A 26,523-nucleotide genomic window follows, 5' to 3' on the forward strand; every position below is an offset into this window, starting at 1 on the left:
CTGAAATGATCCAATGGGGCAGGGATTGTCTAGTTAAAAAATGAAAATGAATGCTTGTTAGAATTTTAGGGCTGTATCTTTAGATTCCATTCCAAAATGATGCTTTGAAGCACACAGAAACAATCCAACAACAGAATGTGTCTGTACTGTTTTAAACTATTCACATCTTTTCCCAGGAATGGGGCTTCTGTGCCTTTTGAAGCACCTTATTTGAATGACTTCCAAAAGATTGCACTAGTCTAATAATTATAGACTATGTAGTGTCTTACGTTTTTGTATAAAACATGGAGAGCATGAGACATTAATTTCACTGACCAAAATGGATCCAGTCTTAGCCACAATCAAAAGAAGTAAGTCATCGTCACTGAAATCAGTTGTACTGACATGAGCATTACAATATTGGGATTCCACTTGGACATTCCTGTTCTCCCTCAATGGTACGATGTCCATAACAGAGTTTGGAAACATTATTGAAAATCTAAGTTAAATAGGTAGAGAGGATACTGATCAAATTTCTTAAACTGGGGGTAAAACTCTTGCTTAGACTGAGAATCATACTTAAACAGCATAACATAAGCCACACTGCAATAAATAATGAGGGCAATTAAATGTGAGTAAACATTTCATTAAAAACATCTTATACAGTCTTATACAGCTTATACAGTCTGTATAAGCACTCCCCAAATGTTTGGTCCAAACATTAGGATTTGGGACTTTACATGCAACCGGGACTGAGGGTTTGGATTGAGCACGTTTGCCTTAAACTGTACAAGTGAAAGTCATTTTAAAACCAGCAAAAAGTCTGTTTCCAGAAGAGTATTTTTTACCATATAAGCATCAGATACTCTAACAAGGATCAGAGGACATCACAGATCTTGCTGAGTCAAAATATGCCCTTCAAAGCTACAGGGCTGAATGATATAAGTCTTTCACAGCAAGCTTCCTCATCAATCGCAGCAGGTTCAGAAGACAGCCACAGTTTGGCTCAATGGCCTGAGTGCTTCTGATCACATTGCACAAAGCAAAGCCGCCTGCATTACTTTTCTCATCTCTGAACATGCAGGGATGATTTGAATTGGCAGTCTTGTGTTGGTAGGATTGCCCTTTTTAATCCACAGCAGTCCATCTTTGAGTGGATTAAAAATAGAACCCAGATGTTTATCTAATGGGACCATGATAAATACCAATTGAATGTTGCTTGGATAAGTATTTTCACAATGGCTTTTGAGATCTCTTCTATCTTGACCTTCTAATGCCCAATGCATATACAAGTTTTTCAAAGGCTTGATATGGTAGACCAGCCACTGAGCATGTGTGACGTAGTAGTTTATTTGTGATGTAGCAGCCTTGAGACTGTAGGGTTGAATTTCTAAAATAGTATAAATAGGAAGGTGTCAGGCAGAGAAATAATTCTATCTTTTATGATCTTCTAAATATAATTTACTTTAGAATCTTTTTTTTTCAAAGAAGATGGATGGAAAGTAGTGTTCTTAAGGTGGTAGTGCTCTTATATTTATTGAATTATGAGATGAGTGAGGAGTCTGTTTAAATACCCTGCCTTTTATTGTGGAATGATGTTTTCAACATTCTACACCAGGGATAGGCAACCTTGGCTCTTTTATGACTCGTGGACTTCAACTCCCAGAATTCCTGAGTCAGCATGGCTCAGCTTGGAAACCTCTTCCTTTTCCCTCAGCATGGCTGACTCAGGAATTCTGGGAGTTGAAGTCCATGAGTCATAAAAGAGCCAAGGTTGCCTACCCCTGTTCTACACCTTCCCTAGAGTCTCATACATCAACTGAATGCCAAGGAAGAATATTATGAGAGAAGTCCTCCTGCCGGGCCTTTTTCAACATGGGGGCTACTGCCAGAGCTAAAGTGAATTTCTGCTCTGGTGGAATTGTTCTTCTTTACTCCTTTTCCTAGGAAAGTTCAAAGAAATTATTCATCCTATTTCTCCACCCACAAAACTGGTGAAGATTTTCAAAGACACTTGTGCCCAGCATTTAAACAGATTATATGCAGTATTAAGTTCTGAAAAAAGGAACTCCATATTTTCATATAAAGCACCTTGTCCTTTAGTAAGAGATAGTGAAAACTAGGAAAGTGAAGTAAGGTGGAGGAAAAAAGCAGCACTGTTTCTGTGGTGGTGATGCTGTCAATGGTATCATCATCCATCATCCATGATAGATGAAAATATAATTGGCATTGTAATGCACAGAGCATCATTATCTCCACTCCATCAAGGCTCAGGGAGTACAATAATGGCCAAAGCTGATCTGTATAAAGGCAAACATAGCAATCAGTAGCCTTCTGCTATTAACTGGGCCATGTATAATATAAGCACACAGATTATTGCAAAGACTACGCAACAGGAGCTGTACAAAGCTCCCATTAAAACTGTTTAATGGATGCCTCCTCTCTCCATCCAAAATGAAGAGCATCATGCTGAGACTTTCTCTGGCACTTCTCTGTGTATGTAGATGATTTTTCCCCTTCTTGGAAACGTTGGACACAAATAACTTTGTCAGGAAAGATCACACTGCCTCTGTAAAATGATGCTTAAAATTCAGAGAAAGGAATGAATACCCAATGAAATTAAAAATAAATAAAAACAAATAGCATTGGCAGTAACTAAAGGTGATAAATTATATAGTTTGATCCTGTGCATTCCAAGATCATGGGAGAGAAATGTTCTTTTATTTCATGTTTGATTCTGGAAATTCAACCAATAGTGAAACTGTAGTATGAGTTCTGGAATCTAGTCATATATTACTTGCTTTGGATGTGCCTAGGGCAACTCTGTCTTTTGAACATCCCTGTGATTCTGAGAAAATATATTCCTCAATCCCTCTTTTTTTCTCTTGTGCAATATTATGGAAACTCAGGCCTTCAGACATAAACTTTCTTGCAAAGATTGACAAAGAATGAACTGAAAAAAGAAGCAAAAGAGGAAATTTACTTAATGTGGCAAAATACCACAAGATAGCCCTCTTTATTTATGATTAATTGCTTTAACATGTAATTTAAAATAGTGAACAGCAAGAAATCTCTCACACAGGTTGCTGTGTAGTATGAAGAATAAGATATAGTTTCATCCTCTCTCATAGGCAAAAGCCATATACAATCTTGTTTACATCCCCCACTCTGGGTAATTCCATGTATTAAATGGTAAAACCATCTCCAGCAAGCAGAATTTGAGTTAGGGAGGGAAATCGTAGGGGAAAAAAGGTAAAATGAAAGCTTAACATCAGAGCATGCAGTGTTATTGTGCTGAGGTAACCCTGGAGTAAATACAGTAAACAGTGGTTTGTATTAAATGATGGTTCATCATACACTATCTACAAATATACACTAGGAACAAAATACATACACATGGTCATTCAGCAACCTCCAATATACAGGAATTACAGCAAGAAACAGACGAGAGAGAAAGACTGCACCAAAGCCTTCCCTTTTATACTCAGATTCCTAAAGGGATACACACACCTGCTGAGTCATTCCTATTACTGCATCATCCATCTTGCATTGCATGACATCATTACATAAGCTGTTTAGCTATTAAATTATTATCCTGACACTTAATTAAACTTTGCCTTCCAAGCGAGAAATGATAAGCTTACACACCTCTAAATTTATTCATTTATTTATCAAATTTACTTGTCACCTATTTCAAGGTTCAGGTGACTCTGAGTGGCCTGAATTAGCAGAGGTGAAAACATGGCCACAACCAAAGATTTGTGAATAGACCAGACCCATGTATCCTCTCTTGGAAAAGAGGAGATAGGAAATTGCCCACTTATGCTCTGGATGGCTTCTTCTTATGAGGAGATCAAAGGACAGCAGTTTCCCATGGCTTTGTGTACCAAAGGAAAGACTATGATGCTATGAAACATACCGGAATCTTTTTAATGACACTGTGGTTTTTTTTAATCTCAATTTCTAATCATTTTCAGAAATTAATTATTTAACTACCTTAAGGCTATTACAGATCTTCAAAATGCCACCTGTTGAGTTTACCTTCATTCTAGAATTTTAAAAAAGTACATTAAGAATATAAGAGAATTTGAAATAAACAGCAAAAAGCTCAATAAAACTTTAACTCAAGAAAGTTATAAGTGAATTAAGGGACCAGACAAATTTTGATTATTAAAACTTTTGCTATAAAATTTTGGAAATAATTCTATAAATAAATACCCATGGAAATTAAATTGTTTAATCTAGAAATTTGAAATTTGATGATTTCAGGAGTTGAACACTAGAGCGATCTAAAGTTTCCAGGCAGAAAGGGGAAAAAGATAAAGGTTTTCTTTCTTTTTTTTCTCAGCTCTGGGACCCAACAAAAAAACACAAAACAGAAAATGATATGATATGTGAAATATTTCAGGAGGTCTTTGAGGATTGTGATAAGGAAAAAAAAACAGCTACAATGTCAGCAATCACATCTGCTTCTATTGATAGATTATTTCCAAAAGATAGCTTGGATGGTGTACACTTCTCCCCTGATCTAGCAGGAGAGAAGTATACATCTCTTGACTCTTTGGTATCAAGGACTTCAATTCCTTCATTCCAGATCAGTGGCAATTTTACTTGTGAGTGTTGAAAGTTGGAGTCCAATACATTTTGTTGAGTGCAGATTTCCCAGACCTAAACACTGTTCATTTTGGAGCAAAATTTAACTGCAAAGGCAGGCAGACCGAACATTCAAAAAACAATTATATTTGGGAGAGATAATAATTACAGATGAACTGACTTTACTATGCTGAGAAAGAAAAAAATGTTTGGATGCTTCCTGTCTCCATTCAAATAGCAAATAACAATAGCATTTAGCCTTATGTACCACCCCATAGTGTTTTACAGCACTCTTTGGGTGGTTTACAGTGTAAGTATTATTTCCATATTGCCCCTCATTTTACCAATCTTGGAAGGATGGAAGGCTAAGTCAATCTTGAGCCCAGTCAGGATCAAACTCCAGGCTGTAGGCAGAGTTTACCCAAAATACTGCACTTTTATCCACTATGTCATCAGGGCTCTTCAAAGCTAGCTATTTAACAAAGTTAACAAGTTATTTAACAAATAAATAACTTGAAATACTAGAATTTCAAGTTTGTTTGTTTTTATTCTATAGCACACATTAGTATGATTATAAGCTGGCAGGCAAAGATGCATTTCTGTGTTTGTATTCTCTATATGTTCACATATATGTATTTTTACGTTTGTAGGCATCCAAATGCCATACTGCATTTAATAAAATTCAGCAGTTGTATGTGGTATTATCCGCACTATTTCTCCCACAAAACATAAGAGGAAGGAAGGAAGGAAGGAAGGAAGGAAGGAAGGAAGGAAGGAAGGAAGGAAGGAAGGAAGGAAGGAAGGAAATGTGCCTTGGTTACTGAAATGGCTAATTTCATTATGACAGATTCACATTAATATAAATAATAACAACTTGCCCAGAGAGAAAATTCTGATAAGGAGCTGATGAAGGCCAAGGTCTTTACAGCCTGCTGATGTTAATGGCCCCCTTCAAGTAAATGGAATTGATTAGGTGAAATATTGCTCACGGTTTTTCATCAAGATAGTGCTGTTCCAAAATGTCAATTGCACTAAAAATTAATGATATCAGCTATCCAAACATCGTACCAAAGTTCACAGAGGTATTAATTATCATTTCAATGCTGTGCATTTCCAAATGAGAAATAAATGACTTTAACAAGATACATGTGGTAGGGTATCAGTAAGTCGGGAAAATATAATTTACATGGAGAAAATGTGTCTTTATTTTTCTGTCTTTTTTATTTTATACACACAGAAAATTAACAGCTTTTTCTGGATGGAGAGAATAAAAAAACCCAAAATTTATGGACTATTAAAACAAGCTGACCATTGCTTATTGAATTCACATTCCTCTACAAAAAAGGTAGAGTTAGATATGTGATAAAAATGTAAACTTTTCCATTGCTCGTTCCCCTTATTCCAACCACATTATGAAGTGCATATCTAAAGAAATTGAATGGAATGGTATTGTATTTCTAATGTTATTTCATTTTGTTGATTCCTGAATGTATCTATAAAAAGGGGGATTTATTTATTTATTTATTTAAAAAAAGTTTATTTGTGGACTTTGTTATCTGGGAAAAGTTGAGCAGATTGCTCCTGAGGAAATGGACAGGATTTTTGAGATTCGACCCATGTCTTCTTGGTTGGTTAAAACCACCTGGGAGGTGCCATGTGGTTAGATCCAAGAGGTGATAAATGGCTCTGTGTGGGAGGGGATGATGCTACCTACCTTGAAGGAAGTTGTGGTGTGCCCCCTCCTGAAGATGCAATCTTTGGACTTAATGGTATCAGTCAAGTTTCATCCAGTTTCCAGCTTTTCTTAAGGAATGTGGTTGATGGAGAGATAAGCCCTTAGGTTCAGAAGAGATGGGTACAGTAGATTAACAGGTTCCCAATCAGGATTCAGGCTGGGCTATAGCACTGGAACAGATTGTTCATGTTTGTGTATGACCTATAGACTTATAGAGAACTTTGGAGAGGAGAAAAACAGATTTCTCATTGCCTTTCGATACTATTGATCATAGTATTCTTTGGATCAACTTGGGAGATTGGGAATGGGATACACTGTTTTGCCTCCTTCCACTATGATAAATTCCAGTCAATGTTTGCAGAGACAAAGGTCAAACCATAGATTCCTGCACTGTGGGGTTCCTCAGGACTCAGGCCTTCTGTTAACATTTATATGAAACTTCTGGGTCAAGTCATCTACTGGCACTGGATACAGTATTATTGTTATGCTGATGATCCCCAGTTGTATATTTCCTCCCCTGGCTAACAAAGTAATGCTGTCCCAGTTTTGTCTTAGTACCTGGAAACTGTAAAGGTTTAGATGGGGGAGAATTGGCTTTAGCTCTACCCAAACAAGGCAAACTGGCTCTGGGTTTTTGATCCCCTGACTTGGGTAAAATTTTATCGTCCAGTCCTGCTAAGATTACACTCTCCAGAGAAAGCTGGTACAACTCACAGCTTCTCCTCAAACAACAGGTTGCAACTGTGGCTAGTGAGCCTTTGCACAGATTCATTTTGAATGCCAATTGCACCCATTTCTGGATTGGGAGGCCTTGCTCTGTCTTTCCCACCCTGGTCACTTCCCAGTTGGATTACTGCAACATACTCTGCATGGGGCTGCCCTTGAAAACTATCCAGAAACTGAAATTGCCCCAAAATTCAGTGGCATACACAGTTATGAGCAGTTTACATTTTGCCATTTTACACCACTGTTGCATGAACTGCACTGGCTTTCAGTTTCTTTCCAGGAGCAATTCAAGGTGCTGGCTATTACCTTCAATAGCAATGGCACTTAAATTCATATACCACTTCACAATCCTTTACAACCCTCTCTAAGTAGTTTACAGAGTCAGCATATTGCCCGCAACAATCTGGGTCTTCATTTTACTGACCTTGGAAGGATGGAAGGCTGAGTCAACCTTGACCCGGTAAGAATCAAACTGACAAACTGCAGTCAGCAGAATTAGCCTGCAATACTGCATTCTAACCACTGTGCCACCACGGCTCTGCTTTAAAATCCTAAATGGCATGGAACCAGACTATTTGCAGAACTACTTCTTCCTGAGTTCCAGATCTCTTCCTGGAAAACTTGTCATCTAGCAGGATCTAGAAACTGTGTCTTCTCTGTAACGGCCCTGCCCACTCTGTTTTCCAAAGATTTGCCTTCCAGAGGCCTTAAAGAACTGGTTTTCCCCACAAGTATTGTGCTATCTTGAGACTGGAGCATATTATAATAATGTGAAGAGTATGGAGAGTGCTGTTCTACGGTGACATGAGTTTCATGTAGAGTTTTATAGGGCTTCTTGATTTTATTATTGATATTTATTATTTTGTACATAGCGCAAAGTTGTATTGCAATTTTTAAAAGAAAGGAATTTTGACACATGCATTCACTGCCATCTCTTTCATTTGCCTTATGAAATATAGGGATGCGAGAGAAATTTCATCTCTGATAAGTGCAAACTCGTGTAATAGGAACATAGGAAATTGCCTTATTAAACCTTTTATACAGTTAGGCCACAATTCTAAGCACTCATTATCAGCAGCTTTCTGGTGTATCAAATTAGTTTTTCTTTCTTTCTTTCTTTGTTTAAATCCTGCCTGACACTGGACTTAACCTTTTATGATTCAAAGCATTCATTCTCTGCATCAAAACTATGCTTTGGCTTCTCAGAACTAATGCATACGAGTTTTGTTAATGTTTTATTGCCATTCTACATAGATAAAGAATATGTGGACATTTGAGCAAAATCATGTAAAACTGCAAAATTCAACATAAAGCAATGAATTCTTCATTAACGAAACTAAAGATTCACTGAAAGAATTACAAATATTGTTATTTGCCTTGGAAATGCACCCTCCGTATTTTTTCCCCTAAGGAAATGCAGAAAGGGGTAGAGAATGAAAACTAATGGCTCTCAGTTGCCAAAACCATTTACAGGAAAGGATGCTGCATAATCATCAAATGTGAAAACCTTCTCCACTTTCCTCCTAATACCCAGGAAATACCGGGCCCCTTTAAGTTCACTGTGACATGCAGTATTTGCATTTTGGAATCAAGGACACAAAGTGCCTTAATGGGAGGGAATCAAGGTCATAAAATAAATCCATCAAAATTTCTAATGGGAGCAGATTTATGAGACTGACCAAATGGAATTTACTAATAGCTGCCTTTCTCTGTTTCATAATCCACAAGGGCAAAATTTTGTTTAACAAAGAGAATCTTGCATAAAGAAAAAGAGTGAGATTTCTATTAAAAAAGATAATTTAAATTTCTTAGAAGAAAAATCTATTTACATTTATATTCTATTATTGTAAATTTACATTAAAATATTGGCATAAGGAAAAATGTCTTGCGTGTTCCTCTATGTAGCTACTTCTTTGGGCCATACCTTACACTGCATTTTAGCCAAAAGGCTGAAAAGCAATACATTTGGAGGGTATTAATGTACAGTGATTCTACATATTTTAAAATATTTCTGGCAGGCTTTTTGATTTATCTTTTTGAATCTCTAACAAAATATTGGAATGAAACATTGTTTTAGTCATGCAGATAGTGTGAAATGGGTAGATTTATACTGGTCTATAGATTCAAAGAAAAAGCAAGATAACCTATAACTGAAATGCTTTGCTTTATTGAGAAAATTCTCTAAATTATGAAGTCCCTGAGACTATTATCTCTAAAATAGGAGATAACTTGAGACTTCTCCTAATCTCCTTCCTACTTGCGCCATACTTGCCCCTATCTGTTCTTATTGAGTTTCTTTTCACTGGATGGATATTAGATCCTACACAAATAGTTAATTCCATATATTGTATTTGCATAAGTGTATGCATGCACGCATGTGTGATGAACTATCTGACTAGTTCCCTCCTAATAAATCCGACTAAACATGAGTAAGAGCCCATACTTGGGCCTACATGGTGGCAATATTGGAAGTGAAATGTTATTCTGCCCTCTTTGAATCTGCTTGGAGTGGATTAGCTCCAAGGATCATCTGAAGGACTGTGGTAAAGAATATTGATTCTATCTGGTAGACAAATTTGCTCAGATTCATTCAGAATTGCATTCTGAATGGGCAAGTCTGATGAGTTGGCCAGGGCAGAGTTTGTGATGTTACCTGAACTGAGTTTGATTCTGTTGGCCTAAGGAAGTGGACAAGGACATTTTGTCTGTTCAATCACCTGTTTCTTAGACCCTGGCACCTCTGAGTTATTAAGGTAGCCTGGTAGATGACCACTGGTAGGTCTATGTAGTGGTTTCACCTTCTTTGAGAGATCAATTGGTTCTACTAGTCTTGAAGGAGGCAGTGATACACCCCTTCTCAAGAGGTCATTGATGGATTCTTCCATGTTGTATTGTATTGTATTGTTGGTTTCCAGTCTTCCCTTTGTAGGGAAAGAAGATTATGGGGGAAAAATGATTGGATAACAGCTACATAGAATCTTGGAAGAAATAGATTGTAGGAACCTGTTTCAGTCTGGTTTCAGACTAGAGAACAGCTTGGAGACAGCAATGGTCATACTTGTTGATGACCTTTGGTGAAGCCAAGATGGGGATGGGGCCTCTATCCTAGCCCTCCTTGACCTCTTAGCAGCTTTTGATAGGAGTGGGAGGAACTGTGCTCCACTGGTTTATATCCTTCTCAGTTCCAGTTAGTGTTAAAAGAAGAGACAGACATGACCATGGCCCTTCACATGTGGTGTGCCTCAGGGTCTGACACTCTTCTCTCTCCTATTTAATATCTAAAGGGAGAAGGTGGTACCCAGCTCTACATTTCACCCCTGAGCTGCCCAGGTGAAGCTGTTGATGTACTGACCCAGTGACTAGATGCAGTTTAGGTTTGGATGGGGTGGAACAAACTTTAGCTTATTTCTAGCAACACTGAGGAATTATGGCTCTTTGGATCCTCTTTTCGATTGAGGATGTGACCATTGTTGGTCTTGGAAGGGTCCAAACTTCCCCATTCAAGGCTGGTGTACAATGTGGGGGTCCTTCTGGACTCACAGCTATTGCTAAAAGAGCAGGCGGCAACTGTGGCCAAGAAGCCTTTGCACAGATTCATTTTGTCCCCTTTATGTTTGGTTTGTGTTCTCTATAAGACTATTTTAGTCTGCACTGACTGTGTGGATTGGTGTTTATCTGTTTTTATGGACTTTTTCAGGTATGTGCATTGCCCAGAGTACATTGCAGTTGACTTCCTAATACATTTGAATAAAATGTAAATGTAAAATAAAATACTGGATACATGATTCGTCTCTATCTGTTCTAAATAAAATGAAGTCAAAGCTATTTAGATATAAAGGCCAGCAAATAATTTACTGTGTTTCTTCATGAGTGAACGGAAATTATTTTGTGTATAGTACTTATACCATATAGGAAGAGCTCCATCTAAACTTGTAAAGTTAAATCAGTAAAACCTTAGGCATTATGAACTGCCTGCCTACATGCTCCAACACTCATTTAATTTTATATTAGAGTGGAGTTTTTAAACATTCTCCTTTAATTAGAGATACCTTATGAAAACAAAATGACCTTGACTTGCAAAATAAATTAAACCACTTCAGGAGAGCCTCTCTCTCATTTATTACCAGATATTTTAATTGGAGTGGGGTCATTCTTTTTCTTTTCTTTTCTTTTTAAAAAAATATGGATTATATCTAGAATTGGGAATTCTACCGTGCCGAAATCTGTGTTGCAAATTCCAAACTCCAGAAAGTCCCTCCCAACCCTCCTGTGAAAGAATCTTACATATCTTTCAATTCCTTTGCACCGATCTTTCCTGATCTGAAAAAGACAGATGAACACCTGGTTAAAATCAGTAGTTTGGGTTGATGTGGTACAAGGTGTATGAACATGTGCATATGCGTATGTATAGCTAAGACACCAGGATGTTTCAGTAAAAAAAAATAGGCACTTCCACAAATACATCTGTTAGAAGCTCCTTGTTTTATGTCATGCTGAATATTTATCCTAATATCCTATCTGGCAGTAATAACTAAAGAGAAAGTTACATGGGAAGATTTTCATCCTTGGAAGCCAAGAAAGCCACAGTTTTGGATTAAAGACAGGTCATACATATGCTAGATCATCTCATGAATAAAATACCTTGCAACAGTTCTATAAAAAATATTCTTCTCTCTTGTGCTTTTGTTTTTGAGAATTTTGTTTTCTTCATAGTGTTTCCCATCAATTTGGGGGAGGGCTGTTTTTTGGGGGGAAAGGGTGGGATCAATCTGGTTTTGGTCCATTGGTTGTGACATGAATTGACTAACTGGCTTGTCACCCAAGCTTGACATCAAGGCCTGACCCAAAGTCACCCAGTCTTCTTTCATGCCTAAAGTGGAACTGGAACTCACAGTCTCCACATTTCTAGCCTGGTGCCTTAATCACTAGAGTAAATTCGGTCTTTATCTAATTATAGAAGAATGGTTTGGAGAAAATCTTAGAACAGCTTTTTGCAGAACATCATATTTGGGATTACAAAATCAATCAATAAATGCCAGATCAGTGTAATATTTGCTTCCTTGATTTAAACCAGCATGATGGAAAAATTCTTGACTAATAGGTTATTACTCTCTTAATTCAATAAGAGCCTCATATTGCTAGAAGTATGGGTTCATAAAAAGGCTGTCCAACAATCTGCATGAACCACACAGAATGTATTCTAAATGATGTAAAGCTGCTTAGCTTTAAAATCTCTTACATCATTTTCAGACCAGTCCTACGGACTTTTACATTAGTAAACAAGAAAAGTGGCTTGTGAATCCTATCAAACAATGACGTCCCAATATGTAACATGCACAGGTAAATTGGAATTCAGTAGTCCATTTTGCAGTAATACTGGACCTGAAGGTATACAATACTGATCATGAGTAATTTTATGAGATTCTCCAAACTGTCAACCAACACTGAAATCTACAAAGATGGGGAAAGCTCAGAAAGAATAAAAATCAAAAAATATTATTTTGGATTATTTTGCAGTCAGCAACATTGGAACAGTGTGTATACTAATGTTATGCTGAAATCTGCTTTATCACATCTCAACATTTCCTTCTCCTTTAAGAAGCTCCCTCAAAGCCCATAGTTTTAGAGTACTTGAGCATGTTTTCTTTTGAATCTCTCAGTTTTGTTCTTAAGTTCAATGAATTCCAGAACTTGTTTACTCTGAGTCTAGAAAATGCCTTCTTAATTTCCCTCATGCTGCTGCTTTTGATAATTATTCTCCATTCTCACTTTGGTAAAATTAGAAAATCTAAAGATGAATTAGAATTTCATTCAGTTTTAGCTTAGCAACATTCTCAGAGTTTTTAGACAGCAGGGGCTAGAGCTGCTTAAAATTATGATTCCAAAATAAAAGAAAGTTTTGATTTAAAATGTATTTATAGCAGAAGATTCAACCACCCAACCAGATGGCACTGTATACATTGTTCTGAAAATTCTGGATGTCAATATCTATGCCTTCAGACAGCAGTTGTGGGTCTGGAAAAAAATAAAAAAAGATTGATTTAAAAAAAGAGTATTTTTATTCTTTTTTCACTGAGTCTTCCCCCTGGTGGGAATAAGTGTTTATAATGAGGAAAAACTGATGCCTTGTTCAGATATCCACAAATTTTACACATTTCTTCAAAAATAACACAGAGAGATTAAGATTTTATTTGTTTACCTTCAGTCAAATGTGACATTTGCTCATTTGTGAAAAAGAAAAAAAGGGTAACATCATGGATTGTTAATATTTAAAAAAAAAAAAACTTCCCCAAAGAAACTAAACAGAAAGGGTGTTACTGTTTTTGAATGTTGATATTGGAAAATACCCTTGGAACACCATGGGGAGCAAGAAAGCAAATTGATCATCAAACGGATCAACCCAGAGTTCTCACTTGAAATACAAATGACCAAGCACTATTTTGGACTAAGTATATTGAGACCCAGCTCTAATGGAGAAGGCTCTAGTGCTGGAAATGATGGAAGGAAAAAGAAAAGAACAACCAGCAGCAGGGTGGATAGCCTCAGTTACAGTGGTGATGGGTACACCATTAGAAGATCCAGTGGAAAGAGGTCAGGGATTGTCAGAACCTAGTTGTTAGGAAGGGGTGAATTCTTTATTCTCTGTTCCTGCAGGTTCTGCCCTACTCCTGGGGAGAGAGGGGGAAAGCTATGGGCACTACAATGTATCCTCTCCACTTTCCTTTATCTGCTTGCTCTTTGATCTATTTCCCTTGATGCCAGCCTGGGGTGAGAATGCAATGTGCCTCCAGCCATCTTCTTATCTCTTTCTGTGGAAGAAGAGGCACAAAGACCTAACAACCTAACAGCCTTGGGAACGGCATTTTATCAACCCCATTCCCACAGCGGATTCATTGGCTCATTTAAACTGACCAGATGGACTATTGGGGTGGGGTTGCTAGTTACTCTTTTAACCTATTGATTCGCATAGGAAACTCTCAGATCCTGCCTTTCATGCCTGCTGTCAACTTCTCCTAATAAAAGTTCCTATTGGAATGAGGAAGCTGTTCCAGGAGTTCTGCTTTCTTGGGAAGAGGGATTGGGGCAGGTCCTTACAGGGATAGAGTGTCATGAGAAAAAAAATCTATGTGGTTGCTAAGAGTTGTCACCAACTTGATGGCATGTAATCAATCAATTAATCAATTATTCCCCTTCCCATTATTCATCCAATGCAATCTGGATGAGTAATATGCAGGTAGTCCTCAACAGTTTGTTTAGTGACCATTTGAATTTACAAAGGAAGGCACTGAAAAAAGTTACTTAAGACCATTTTTCACACTTATGACCATTGCAGCTTCCCGAGATTATGTGATCACCTTTTACAAACTTCTGACACGCAAAGTCAATGGGGAAACTAGATTTACTTAACAACCTACGTAACAACTGCAGTGATTCCGTTAACAAGAAAAGTTGTAAAACAGTGCAAAACTCACTTAATAACTCTCTCACTTAGCAACATAAGTTTTGGGCTCAGTAGTGGTCGTGAGTCAAGGACTACCTGTAATAACTTCAATCTCATGAAAAGAGCGTAGCCCTGGCAGAATACATTTGTAGCTGTGAGGTGTAAGGGGAGATTTTCTCTGTGCCTTCTTAATTTATAGTAATCTTTGAAAGATCAAATGAAATTCTCTCTCCCCCTTTTTATAGATATCCTCTGTTTCCCAGCTTTTGAGTTGGCTATAGAGTTTATCTGATCTGAGTAGTGCAATATGTTCTTTATGAAGACAGTAGTTTGGAGGATTGCAGATCAGTAAATCTGATGATTACTGCAAATGTTGTATTTTGTTCAGCATTCCGGCAACATAATTTTAAATTCAGTAGCATATTACCTTTCCACAAAGTCTCCAGAGTTATAGCCTTAGGCTGTTTAACAGCAACAGTAAAGTCTACTACTGTCCTCTGAAAAGATGATACCACTGAATAGCTCGCGGGAAAATAATTTGATCTGGTACAATATCTGTGGTACCAGTGCTGCCCATCTCTGCAATTGCATAGCATTAACACCATTTGTTGTTCTCTATGTTCTTGCGTGGAGAATTGAAACATCATTTGAGATTTCTCCAAGGAAGGATTAACAAGATCAGCTGTGACATGACTTAATTAATTAATCAGACTAGAGTGCACTCTGGCCCTGATGAACAAGAGATAATTCTGACCTTCAATATTTTAGAAGCCAACTGAATAAAACAATTTTGGCTTGACCTTCACTAATAATACAGCTAAAATCCATTATAATATATAGCAGACTAGTTGCCTACAACCAAGATGATTCATCTTCTCTCTGTCTCTATAATTTAACAAATTGGAACTGGTCATGGTTGATGGTTGAAGGGCAAACAAGTTTTTGTTTCAATTTTTGACTGCAAATTTTAGTTTTAGTCTTAAAAGAAAAAAGGTCGATAGTATTTGCTTTGACCCTCTCTTTAGGGATTCTCTCTCAAAGAAATTAGCCTTTTCTTACATGTCTTTTCATACTGGTGATGGAGATCAATATATAAAACAAACAAACAAGGAACTAGAAACATGCATTTATTTTACTTATCTATTTTAAATAGAGCTGCCAGTGTAAACAAAAAGACTAAGCAAAAAGTGTAAGAGAGGCTTAAAGTGGCAGAAGCATCAGGAGAAAATAAATAAATAAAAGATCTTCTAAGAAAACAAGCAAAACAATCATCCTCGTGTTTCAGATGACACCGTTTACAGATTTCTTATAGGAGTTCACAGTAAATAGCAGCATGGTGGTTAAATTTTGCTTTGTATGATCACTTTTCAGCAGGCACATTCCTAGATAAGGAAGAAGGATAAGGAATAAAATCTTGAAACAGTTCAACACAGCTAAAATGCTTAGGACTTAGGACTTTTGCCACATTTTATCTAAAACTAAATGTCAAATCCAACAATTGTATCTAAAATGCATGACCCTAAGATCCCTTTGCCTCCTAACTGGGGCTCCTTCTTGAATGAAGCATCCAAGGAGCTTCCAAAGGAAGCAAGAAAACATTGATGGGGCAGTTAGATTTGTCAGTATAGATTTCTACAGTATGCAACTGCAAATACAGCCACCAAGTTGAAGCAGCTGGTGCAAAATGTAACAAAGTAGACTGCTGCATCATACATAAAAATTGTCACATGGCATTTGACAAAAACCTACTGGAGTTCTATCCAGGCACTGAGATAATAATGGTTGGCATGTTCTGTGACCTAGAACAGAAATAAAATTGATGTAGATTTACTTATCTTTCTTGTTAGACTTGCAGTGATTCATAGGTCAAGTTAAAATGGTATGTAACTCGGGCTCCTTCTATCTTCCATTCTAATATCATTACAGACAGCTCTCAATTTTAGCAACATCTTAAATATAACATGCATAGTCATCAAGGAAACAGAAGAACATGGAATGAGGAAATCTTGAAAAAAAAAATCTGGGAGTATAGCAGATGCTATTTATTTAAAGGCTAATCAAAATTAAACTAAGAGAAGGTTAGCAATACAATACTCCCTTGTGACTGATGGATTATATTTTTACAGTTGGGCCAATTCTATTTAATTGTTATTACTTTTATTTGTTATTAGTAATAGATCAGGAATGGTGGAAGGGAGGTGGTTGCTAGGGTCTTCAGAGAGGTAATGGGTAAACTGGTCTACAGAACTGTTGAAAGCCAATTGGTGCAGTCGTCAAATGTGCTAGGAAATTGGAAGACTGTGAGTTCTAGTCCTGCCTTAGTCACAAAGACAGATGGGTAACTTTGGACCAGTTACTCTTTCTCAGTCCTAGGAAGAAATAAATGGCAAATAACGTCTGAATGTTACTAAGAAATGAAGATTGATTTGAGAGCACGTTATTAATTAGAGAGTTGGTGGGCCATCTGTTCTGTTAATTGAGATTTAAAGGAAGTCAGGAATCAGCAAAGTAAAAGTTTTACTCTGTTCCTGCTTTCTTTTATGAATGAACATTGCTTATTTTGGCTTGAGGAAGGAAAAGATACATGAGTCCTACAACTCATTGGTAATACATTGAATATATTTTGGAAGGAGCATTGTAATTATTCTTTGCTGCAATGTCTTCTCCTCTACCTTTTAGTCAACAATCTGTTTACCAGGGCTTTGTGACATATATCCAGTGGTGGGATTCAAATATGTGAACAATCGGTGCTATGTGTGGATGCCACTTCTGGAAGTCCATTCTGGGCCTGGACAACAAAAAATTAGCTACCGGTTCTGCTGAAGTGATGCAAACTGGCTGAATCCCACCACTGCATATATCTATCCCTCACTACTGAGTCCACTTCCATTGTAGACTATTTTTTTACATTCTATTTTTAAAAAATGCAGCATGTTTAGTTTAAAAGTTTAAAAGAACATATTGTTCTTTTGTAACAACATGTTACTTGGCTTTACTATTAGTTGATTAATCCTCATGGCTGCTGTTTGTACTTATTAATTTTAGGGATGTTTTTTAATGATTTTAATTGTTTTATAATTTTAGAATGGCAAACCAGCCAGAGTTTCTTCGTTGGTCTCTTGGCTGAATTAGGCAGCCATAGAAATTGAATAAATAAAGTTCTGAACATATTCTGCAGAATTTAATTTCTTTCTCCCACTTAATGGTCTAAATTTATTTTAAAATTGAAGGTTATGACAGTCTGATAAATATTTTTTTGAATTATAGCCATTTATGCTCTCACTGAATATATAACAAAGAGCTTACCATTGTTGTTGTTTTTTTAATTCTAAAATAAGCAGACCGAGCTAATGCATTTTTAGAAAAAGTAATAGCAGGGGCTCATAGGAAGAAGGAATAAACTAAAGATTAATTGCTACTTAGACTGTTAAGTATATTTTAGCAGAGGTCACCCCAAATGCAGCCCTTATTAGTTTCTCAGTGAATATGCATAACAAACATTAAAGCCAAAAAAGTTTCTACTTCATATAATATGCAACCATATTGCTGTCTCAATTTTCTAAAATTTGTCCTGCTGATTGTTATCCTATCAAATAAGTCTGTTGCAAAATGTCTGCTCTCTTCCACACTTTTTCAGTTCTGTTGTAGACATTTAACAACATTGCTTGACTGCGTGCTATATTTTTGAAGTAACCTATTGTTTGACTCTCATAAAGTTCCATCAATGAACTAGATCAGGGGTAGTCAACCTTGGCTCTTTTATGACTTGTGGATTTCAACTCCCAGAATTCCTGAGCCAGCATGGCTCAGCTTAGAAACCTGTCCCTTTTCCCTCAGCATGGCTGACTCAGGAATTCTGGGAGTTGAAGTCCACGAGTCATAAAAGACCCAAGTTTGCCTAACCCTGAACTAGATAATTCTTCAGAATTAACTGTCAGAAAGTTTAAGATGGCCAGACACTTATGTTCTTTATCCTGTGCACAATTCAGGTTTAAACAGTCATTCATAACTGACATGGCATACAAGCCAAATCTGTCAGATTCATGCTTGCCTGGGGAAAAAAAACCAGTTTCACACATGCTCTGAATTATATGTTTTGCTGTACAATGTATACCCATCTGGAATGATGTTCAAGTCCTGGCTCTTCTCTGACATCAATCTAGACAATTTGGACGAGGGGATAGATGAGGAAAGTCATCAAATTTGCAGATGACACCAAGCTGGCAGGAATAGCCAATATTCCAGAAGATAGGCTTAAGATACAGGAGGATCTGAACAACATGGAACACTGAGTGCTATCTAACAAAATGAAATTCAATGGTGAAAAAAGTAAGGTTCTACATTTAGGCAGGAAAAACCAAATGCACAGGTACATTATAGGTGGTACCTCACTCAATAGTAGCAACTGTGAAAGGGATCTCGAAGTCCTAGTGGACAATCACTTAAATCTGAGCCAGCAGTGTGCTGCAGCTGCCAAAAAAGGCAACACAGTTCTAGGCTGCATTAACAGAGGGATAGAATCAAGAAGTATTAATACCACTTTACAATGTCTTGGTAAGGCCACACTTGGAATACTGCATCCAGTTTTGGTCACCACGATGTAAAAAAGATGTTGAGATTCTAGAAAGATTAGAGAGAAGAACAACAAAGATGATCAGGGGTCTGGAGGCTCAAACATATAAGGAACAGTTGCTGGAATTGGGTATGTCTAGTTTAATTTAAAAAAGGGCAAGGGGTGACATGATAGCAGTGTTCCAATATCTCAGGGGCTGCCACAACGAAGAGGGAGTCAAGCTATTCTCCAAAGCACCTGAAGGCAGGACAAGAAGCAATGGATGGAAACTAGTCAAGGAGAAAAGCAACCTAGAACTAAGGAGAAACTTCCTGACAGTTAGAACAATTGACCAGCGGAACAACCTGCCTCCAGAAGTGGTGAATGCTCCAACACTGGAAGTTTTTAAGAAGAGACTGGAAAGCCATTTGTCTGAAATGGTATAGGGTTTCCTGCCTGAGCAGGGGGTTGGACTAGATGACCTCCAAGGTCCCTTCCAACTTTTATTATTATTATTATTATTATTATTATTATTATTATTATTATTATTATTATTATTATTATTATTATTATTATTATTATTATTATTATTATACATATGGGATTTTTTAAAAAAAAACAAAGGGCAGAATGAAATTCCAGAAGACACCAGATCATGACCACCCACTTAGCAAAAATGCCCATACTTTGTATTTTTATAAAAGTCTTAGAACTTTACACCCAGCCTAGGACAAAATGTATTAGTTTTAATTTATTTACATGTTTTCTCATAAAAGAAAGGTTCAAATTTTAAATTTCATGCTCTGCTTATAGAACATAAAAGTCATACAGATACCTTCATAGAAACTGGTCCAAATTCAGTGCACCTGAATATCTGGCACTCTGTCCCAGATCCTTACTGGATTGAAATTTTGGGAACTATAGTCTCATCAGATTTAGAGGGCTTTAAAAAATGGTGGATTCTACTGAGAAAAAAGTTTTATGAGAAAACTGTCAGTCTATGCTGCTTGATGTGTATGTATATATATATATATATATATATATATATATATATATATATATATATATAGAGAGAGAGAGAGAGAGAGAGAGAGAGAGAGAGGGGGGGGGGAATGCGGTGGATGCTGAGCTTGTAGATCAGAAGATTGGCAGTTTGGCGGATTGAATCCTGAGTGCTGTGTAGCAGAGTGAGCGCCTGTTACTCGTCCTAGCTTCTGCCAACCTAGCAGTTCGAAAGCACGTAAAAATGCAAGTAGAAAAATAGGGACCACTATGGTGGGAAGGTAACAGCATTCCGTGCACCTTTGGTGTCTAGTCATGCCAGCCACATGACCACATAGACGTCCTCAGACAAACGCTGGCTCTTCGGCTTTGAAACGGAGATGAGCACCGGACCTTAGAGTTGGAAATGACTAGCATGCATGTGCGGGGGAAACTTTACCATATATAGATAGATAGATAGATAGATAGATAGATAGATAGATAGATAGATAGATAGATAGATATAGAGATAGAGATAGAGATAGAGATAGAGATAGAGATAGAGATACAGATACAGATACAGATACAGATACAGATACAGATACAGATATAGATATAGATGATATAGATGATATAGATGATATAGATGATATAGATATAGATATAGATATAGATATAGATATAGATATAGATATAGATATAGATATAGATATAGATATAGATATAGATATAGATATACCGTAGTTTCCGGCGTATAAGACTACTTTTTAACCCATGAAAATCTTCTCAAATGTCAGGGGTCGTCTTATACGCCGGGTGCTGAAAATCTAGGGACAGGGCTGGCTGGAGAACCTGGAGTGGATCTCCCATTTAGTCTGTGCAGGGAAAGTGGGACCAATTGGAGAAGAAGCTGCAGTCTGTGATTTTTTACAGGCTGGGGTCTGGGCGTCTTTCCTTCTAAAGTTGAAGAGCAGCTGTAGTATATCCCAACTTGAAAGGCAGGTGGGGAAGGCAGCAGCCAGAGCAGCGGCTTAGCTCTAAGGACACATTTGACTCAGGAACTGGGCGGGCTGGCTGGAAAACCTGGAGCGGATCTCCCATTTGGTCTTTTTTTTTTAAATCCCATTTATATCCTGCCCTTCTCCGAAGACTCAGGGTGGCTTACAATTTAAAGCACAAATCAATGTGCTTAGCAATAGCCTTCATTCTGTGTATATGCCTGTTTATTAGGGCTTTCACCCCCCCCAGCAGCATTATTACAAAGTCAGCTTATTGCCCCCAACAATCTGGGTCCTCATTTTACCTACCTTGGAAGGATGGAAAGCTGAGTCAACCTTGAGCCTGGTGGGATGCGAACCTGCACTAATTGCAGGCAGCTGGTGTTATTTAAGGCTCTGCACAGGGAAAGCTTTAGAGTGAATTAGGAAAAGTGAAAAAGTGAATTAGGAAAATAGGGAACGGTTGCTGGAATTGGGTATGCGTAGCTTAACAAAGAGAAGGGTGAGGGGTGACATGATAGCAGTGATCCAATATCTCAGGGAGCCAAGCTATTCTCCAAAGCACCTGAAAGCAGGACAAGAAGCAATGGATGGAAACTAGTCAAGGAGAGAAGCAACCTAGAACTAAGGAGAAACTTCCTGACAGTTAGAACAATTAACCAGTGGAACAACCTGCCTCCAGAAGTGGTGAATGCTCCAATACTGGAAGTTTTCAAGAAGAGACTGGACAGCCATTTGTCTGAAATGGTATAGGGTTTCCTGCCTTAGCAGGGGGTTGGACTAGATGACCTCCAAGGTCCCCTCCAACTACTTCTTCTTCTTCTTCTTCTTCTTCTTCTTCTTCTTCTTCTTCTTCTTCTTCTTCTTCTTCTTCTTCTTCTTCTTCTTCTTCTTCTTCTTCTTATTATTATTATTATTATTATTATTATTATTATTATTATTATTATTATTATTATTATTATTATTATTATTATTATTATTATTATTATTATTATTATTATTTAATCCACTTGCACTGTTTTATGTTTACATGTTTGATGACAAACAGCCTTATGTTTATAAGTGACAGTTTTCCTACTAAGCACCTGCATGTCATAAGCATTTGAATTAAAATTACCATATTAAAATCAAATCTGATGTTTTTTTAATTTTTATTTGGTGTGCATTGGAAGAGGGGTAGTCTTATACGGCGAGTATAGCCCAAACGCTATAATTTAACAGGAAATGTAGGGGGTCGTCTTATATGCCCAGTCATCTTATACGCCGGAAAATACGGTAGATATCTATCTCTGTGTGTGTGTGTGTGTGTGTGTGTGTGTGTGTGTACTTTTAAAGGCTTTCATGGGCTGAGCTCAGCACTGTTTGAAGCCTTCTGTCCTCCCAAACTTTTATTCCCAAATATATCTGAAATATCAGATATTTAATATGTTTCTGATGGTGCCTCTTCAATCTGAGAACTGAATTCCCAACACAGTGATAAAGAGTAAAAGACTTGACTTGTTTAATTAGGCAAAATATTCTTTGGATGCCAATCTAGATTTTATGTTGCACATATACTATCTGCTTTATGGCTGTTTTACAAGTTTAATGATCATTCTGAGGATTATTCTGATTGAAAAGTTTGTCATAAATATTTTAAATAAGGTTAAAGTCAATGAAGAATTTGCAAAGTGGGCAGGAATTTTAAAGTGAGGATGATTGAAGCACCACTTCCTTGATGTTCCAGAAGGCTCAGACACTGCTGAAGCAAGTTATCACTGGGAATCTTCACAAATTAAGGAATACAGTATCTTTAACCTACCCAATACAAGAAGTTATTGGAACAAATTGAAACAACATGTGCAGTTCTTGGCTTGGAGATAATTGATTGGTTATTCTACTTTGCTTTCTGTTCAGAGGGAAAAAAATGCTAAATATTTAGCTAACACACTACTTTTATCTTTACACTTGGGATTGTTAACTAAATTTGGGGAGGGAATATTGAAGTTTTCCAACACAGAAAGTTTAAAAACATTTCTTATACTTTTCTGGAGTGAGGATCCATGGACAGATCTTTGGTTTTTCATTGGTGGAATTGGGAGTAAACTTTGATTTATGGTTTCTTTTTCATCTGACTAATTCATAGAGACCATTGCCAACATGAAACATTACTCAATAAGTATTCTCTGAGGCAAAGTCCTCAATTTTGCAAATGTTATCCATAATAAGTTAAGTTGGAGACAATAAATTATTTGTCTAAAATAAGCCTGGCCTGAGTACTCAAAGATGATTAGGACTGAATTGTCCTTTATAGTCATATGCAATATATATTAGCAGAAACCTTATAAAAGAATGGGAGAAACCACTTTTAGATAAATGAAAGTCATACTCTATTTAGAGTAGAAATCCACAGTCTGAGCCCCTACAGTCGATCTCACCTGGTTCTGGAAAACTTGAGTGCAACCCAAAGAGACCTTCAAAGCTGATCAAATTAAGATTTTTGGTGTGATAGGCAAATTATTAAAGACATTGAATACACCATAGAAGATTGTGATTGGTAATTTCTCCACTGAATTCTTTGTAATTAGAAAATCCATCTGATAATCTTTTAATTGTCTTCTAAATCAGGCCCAACTTGTGGGCCATGGCCCACTACCAGGCCATGGCTGCTTGGCCACTGGGCCGTGTGAAGGGATGGCCATTGCACATGAATATGCACATGCACTTTCCCCATATTTGCACTAGCACTGCCCCCAGCATCCTGCTGGTGCGAGCACTACACTGCCCCAAGCATCCCACCAGCACTAGTGCTGTCCCAAGCATTCCACTGGCGCTAGCACCACCCTACCCCCAAGCATCTCACCGGCACTAGTACCACCCCGAGCATCCCACCAGCACTAGTGCTGCCCCATTTGCAGCACTTGCACCCATGCAGCCCCATTTCAACATGTACTCATGTGTGGCTGTTTGTCTGTGCACATGTGCTCGTGTGTGGCCCATTTGTGTGCATGTTGGTGGGGCTCATTTTTGTGCATGCAGGTGTGGGGCCCATAGAGGTACCCGCCTCCCTTTCCAGGCTGCCAAACCAAACTGGTTGGGGACCTCTGTTCTAAATAAAATATTTCCATATATGATATTGTAAAAGATACATATATTTTGGGTGGTTGGGGCTATGCATTTGAGCATTTTTCTGCAGACAGTGCAGCTAACCTTCCACAGGCTTCTATTCATGTAGAAGCATTTCAGATTTTAAATGTTATCAAAAGGAAAGTGACCCAGACCCACTGTGGGCCTTTCTCATCTATACTGTTTACTCTTCTTACTTTTATGCTTAACATGAAACTCTTCCTGATGGGTAAAATGATATGAAAACCACCCCATGCATCATTGTAATAGGCTAAGCTTCTATGAGAGCCAATTTTGTGTAGTGTTTGAGGCACCAGGCAAGAAACCAGGAAACGGCGAATTCTAGTCCTGCTTTGATGATGGGTGACCTTGGGCCAGTCAGTCTCATTCAGCCCTAGGAAGAAGGTAATGGCAAGACACTTTCAAAAACCTGCCAAGAAAAAACTAGTCCAGGCGGTAACCAGTAGGCACCAACTGACTTGAAGGCACCCAAAAAGTTAGGTTCACTTTGGATAGTGAGATGGGTAGTACATAAATTGAATAAATACACAATAATAATAAAAAAAGACTTCCATGAAAAATCCCTGAAGCAGTAAATTTGAATTAGCCAGCAACCAAAATCTGGCACATTAATGTTCATTACAGTAAGGGATGATGATATTGTATCAATCGGCATCCTACAAGTTCCTAGTGTTCTCCTACTCCAGCCTGTTATATAATATTACATATAAAATCTCATGGGAATTTGGTGTACTCCCATAAACATTTCACATTCTTGTCTAAATTCTCCTATAATTTTGATGCTTACTCACAAGAAGAGTGCCCAGGGCAGGGGAAAAATAATTGCCAACTCCTGCTTTATAGTGAAGTCCCACTGGTCCACAAAGGTTTTAAAAATCATATAATTAGAAAGTCATTGATTAATGTGTGGATGAGATATAAAGATCTGTTAGAAAGTAAAACACCCAGGTGGATTTCACCGCTAGAGGCTAAGGCCCAGAAAAGGTCAAATATGGGAACCAAGTGGCTGAAATATAAGGATATATTGGTACAAGGAGACCAATTTAAGATAAAAACATATGAGCAGATGAAAGATAATGTTGATGATTGGTTTCAGTATTACCAAATGAATGAAGTGTATAAAATGGATAAAAAGAGGTTTTCAAATAGAGAAATCCAAATTGGAAACGTTATTGTTAGATTCAAAATCAAAGAATCTTTCCAAGATGTATAATTTATTGCTGGAGTGGCACGGAAGATGAACAAGTGAAATCACTGATGATCGATTGGGCTAATGATGTGGGGCATAACATTATGATGGAGGACTGGGAGAGGATGTGGAAAAAGGGTATTAAGTTTACAGCATGCAATGTTTTGAAAGAAAATATGATGAAGATGATGTATAGGTGGTATGTAACATCGGTTAAACTTGCAAAAATTTATCATACACATGATAATAAATGCTGGAAATGTAAAGCTGTAGAAGGAACCTTTTACCACATGTGGTGGACTTGCCCCATAGTAAAAGACTTCTGGGAAAAGATCTATAATGAATTAAAGAAAGTGTTGAAAAACACATTTATTAAGAAACCAGAAGCATTCTTATTGGGTATAGTCGGAAAAGAAATTCCAAAAAAGATGTTACTCTCTTTCTGTATGCCACAACAGCGGCGAGAATTTTGATAGGCAAGAATTGGAAGACACAAGAAATACCAACGGTGGAAGAATGGCAGATGAAAATGATGGACTATATGGAACTCGCCAAGCTGACCGGGAGAATCCGTGACCAGGGAGAAGAGTCGGTGGAAGAAGATTGGAAGAAATTTAAGGACTATTTGAAGAAATATTGTCATATTAATTAGTTTGAAATGGACTTGGAAGTGCTTATAGGTAGCAGCTTTAGAGTTTAATGTTTAGTATTAAGGATAATATGAAAGAATGATTGTTAAATGATAAGAAATTAAATATAGATAGATATTAAATATGATTTAGAATTAAGAAATAGAAATTGCTAATGATGATCTACAATGAAACGCAGATAGGGGGGGGGGACTTGAGGAAGTCACCTGAAAATGATTAATGGAAGTTAAGTATTCTTTTTGTATTTTTGTTGATTGTATTGTTTATGTTATGTTTTGTTTTTTATATGTATTTTTTGTTTTATTATATGTTTTTATAAAAGCAATTAAAATATATATATAGTGAAGTCCCACTGTGTAAATGAACTTTTTGTGTACATTTTCATGTGGCAAAGATTTCTTTATGTGCTTTTTGTGTATTTGTTCATGGATTTTTACTGATAGCAGAGAAATTTATTCATGAATAAAAGGATTTAGGTTAGGAGTGATTTCTGACATCAATCTACATTTCTGCCTCAACTACCATGTCGGTGAATAAAATCAGTGGCATTTAT

The sequence above is a fragment of the Vipera berus genome, assembly GCF_964194415.1.
Source record: "Vipera berus genome assembly, chromosome: 3".
NCBI lineage: Eukaryota > Metazoa > Chordata > Lepidosauria > Squamata > Viperidae > Vipera > Vipera berus.